This window comes from Bos indicus, chromosome 15 (assembly GCF_029378745.1).
Source record: "Bos indicus isolate NIAB-ARS_2022 breed Sahiwal x Tharparkar chromosome 15, NIAB-ARS_B.indTharparkar_mat_pri_1.0, whole genome shotgun sequence".
In the NCBI taxonomy this organism is placed as follows: Eukaryota; Metazoa; Chordata; class Mammalia; order Artiodactyla; family Bovidae; genus Bos; species Bos indicus.
In genome coordinates this window covers 29,803,629-29,807,441 of record NC_091774.1, presented here as the reverse complement: position 1 = coordinate 29,807,441, position 3,813 = coordinate 29,803,629, and positions in this window count along the sequence as shown.

Here is a 3,813-nt window from a genome sequence, read left to right as displayed (position 1 = left end):
CAATTCAATATTCTGTCTTTGAGAGTGGGAGTGAAAACTTCATTTTTGTGTAGAGTTTATTGTGTAAAAGATTGATTTAGTTCTGATTCTACACTGCCATGTAATAAATCTACACAATCTTCCCCATGAGATAAACTTTTCTCTAGGACAGAGTCCCTGTTAAATCACCAACTATCTGGAAACTTCGAGAAAAGTCATTGTAGATGGACAAGTTAAACACATAGGCAAGCACTAATTTTTCAACATACACAAAAATTTGCTCAATTGATAACAATAGGGTAAAGATTATAAAGCAATTTGTACAACAAATGTCTCAGAATACTGCATGTCTAAAGTTTCATATAGGATTTTAATCGTTTTTCTTATCAGTTTCCCTAATATTGGCTCCCACTTCTCTTTGCTCTTAGGTAGAGCTTACTTATGACAGACTGTCTTCCCTTCTAATACAGTTTCTAATCTACTATCAGCAGATGATAAATGCTACTTACATTTGCACTACACTTTAGCAGTTGCAAAATGCTTATGGGACCTTTGCAGTTGACGTCATTGTCAATAGCGCTAGGGTTGGGCCTGACCAATCAGAATACTCCATCTCCCTCACCAAAGACTGGTTCAAGGATGGACACATGACCCAAACTGGGCCTATCGAATCTGTCCTAGGATTTTTCAGATTGGTCAAGGAAACAGTACTTCTGAAGATTATCTTCTGCTCTGCTCTGCTAAGTCACTTCAGTCGTGTCCGACTCTGTGTGACCTCATAGACGGCAGCCCACCAGGCTCCTCCATCCCTGGGATTCTCCAGGCAAGAACACTGGAGTGGGTTGCCATTTTCTTCTCCAATGCATGAAAGTGAAAAGTGAAAGTGAAGACGCTCAGTCGTATCCGACTCTTCATGACCGCATGGACTGCAGTCCACTAGGCTCCTCCGTCCATGGGATTTTCCAGGCAAGAGTACTGGAGTGGGGTGCCATTGCCTTCTCCAATCTTAATGCTATAAAATCGGGTAAACCTGGAGCTGCCCGTCTATCTTACTGCCAAGATCCTAACATGCAGAAAAATAGCTGGGAGATGGAGGGACATAGACCTGAAACAATATTGTCTAAACATCTGAATTCTAGACTTTTGAGCTTGCACGAGTTCACTCCACCATACATATCCATTTTTCATTTATTTTTGCTGTGTTTAAACTGGTCTGAGTTGGGCTTCTGAGTTTCTGTCATTTGTAACCAAAAGAGTTCTGACAAATACAAACTTCCCATCAACACTTTGAGATAATAGGAATATTATTATTGGTTTTACAGATTGAGAAACTAATGATTTAGCTCACAAATTAATACACGTCATTGTAACTAGAAAGAGAACTTCAACCCAGGTCTCACAGTTCTTAATCTAGAGTTCTTTTTTTTTTTGGTTATATTAAATTCCTAGTAACCAAATGTGTTAAAATTGCATATAAAACAAGGGAAAGTATGCTCTGAGAAAGGGCCCTCAAGTAAGACACCATGGGGTCTAAACATTCAATGCCTCTGGACAGATTTGCTGCGGCCTGACTCTATCCTCTGCAACTCACAGCTCAGAAACTTCCACCATTCAGGGAAAGAATCCCGTCAGTAGGAGCTCCAGGACTGCCTGGGGGACAGATTTTTAAAAGCAAAGACTCTCAAGGACTTCCCTGGCTGTCCAGTGGTTAGGAATCTGCTCGTCAATGCCGGGGACACAGGTTCAACCCATGGTCTGGGAAGATCCCACATGCTGAGGGGCAATTAAGTCTATGGGCCACAACTAGAGAGTGGGCCCCCACCCCTCCCAACTAGAGAAAGGCTGAGAGCAGCAACACTGACCCAGAACAACCAAAAATAAATAAATAAATAAAAATAAAGCCAAAAACAAAACAAATTAAGACTCTCAAAACAAGTTTTCAATAGTTTCACTTTGAACATTTTCCCCCAATGGGTAGTCTCTTTTTACTTCCTCTCTACCTTCCTTCCCTTCCCTTTCTTTCTTTCCTTCCCTCTTCTTTCTTTCTTTCTCCCTCCCACCTCTTTCTCTCTCTCTGTCCCTTCCTTCCTTCTTCCTTCTTTTTTTTTTCCCCAGCCATGCACACTTGTGGGATCTTAGTTCCCCACCAGGGCTCAAACCTGGGCCCACAGCAGTGAAACCACCGAGTCCTAAACACCAGACTGCCAGACAATTCCCTTTCTATTTTTTCGGGTTTCTTTCTATGTTTAAACATTTTGCAAGACTTATTACAAGAAACAAAAATAGTAGTCTCTTGCTCCCTCCAACCCATTTTCTTGCCTCACTTTTTACGCTTTTAACTGATTTCTTTGTATTTTCCAGCATATTTTGAAAAACATGATTATATTGCTACTTACTGATTTTTCTGTTTTGCATATTTTCTACTGGCTTCAGTAGATTTATCTCTGAAGATTTATCTCTCTTTTACACTTACACACCACCACCATTACCACTGGTTCGTATGTCCCATTCCTCATTCCCTAATATAATTATATCATAATTTTAGTTATTTAGACTTATTAAGATTATGAAGTCATCGTCATTGCTGTTTAGTCCCTAAGTCGTGCGACCCCATGGACTGTAGCCTGCCAGGCTCCTCTGTCCATGGAATTTTCCAGGCAAGAATACTGAAATGCATTGCCAAATTTCCTTCTCCAGGCAATCTTCCCAACCCAGGGATCGAACGCACCTCTCCAGCATTGCAGGCGGATTCTTTACCACTGAGCCACCTGGGAAGCCTTAATAAGTCATTAAGGCTTTGTAAATACTGCTCATAAATGAGTCATATAATGTCATATTAGTGTTCCTTTCTTGCAAAACTTTTTGCTTCCTGGAAGTTAATAATTTCAGTTTATTTGTTTGAATGCTTAGTTTCTAGGTACATATTAATTCAGCTCCAAACATCCCCCTCCCCCGCCCCCACTATGAAATCCTCACTCAATACATTAAGTGCTTTGGATGTTCTAGTGCTTTCGTTTTGCCAACATCTCTCTGGGAGTCTCTGGACCCACTCCAATCTGGACTGGTTGTTGTGCCCCCAAGTGCACAGTGTCTGCCCAGGACTTCTTTTCACCATCATCCTCAGATTCCCTTCACTTTTGCCTGAGCTGTGTCTTTTCAGCCCATGTTTTCCTCCTTGGTTTATTTCTTAATTTTGGTGAAGTACATCCCTCAATAACTTCTTAAATACAGCCACCATTTCCTGTAGTTGGGAAATTAATTTCTGAAGAATTTGCATGCTTGAAAATGTCTTTGCTTTCCTACATCATGGATAGCTGGGCTATATTGGGGGGTTCTAGGCTGTAAGTCGGAGAAGGCAATGGCACCCCACTCCAGTACTCTTGCCTGGAAAATCCCATGGACAGAGGAGCCTCGTAGGCTGCAGTCCATGGGGTCACTAGGAGTCGGACATGACTGAGCGACTTCACTTTCACTTTTCACTTTCATGCATTGGAGAAGGAAATGACAACCCACTCCAGTGTTCTTGCCTGGAGAATTCCAGGGACGGGGGAGCCTGGTGGGTTGCCATCTATGGGGTCGCACAGAGTCGGACACGACTGAAGCAACTTAGCAGCAGCAGCAACAGGCTATAAGTAATATTTCCCCAGAATCTTTTTATTTTTTTTTAATTTTTTAACTTTACGATATTGTATTGGTTTTGCCATATATCAACATGAGTCTGCCACAGGTATACATGTGTTCCCCATCCTGAACCCTCCTCCCTCTTCCCTCCCCATACCATCCCTCTGGGTCATCCCAGTGTACCAGCCCCAAGCATCCAGTATCCTGCATCGA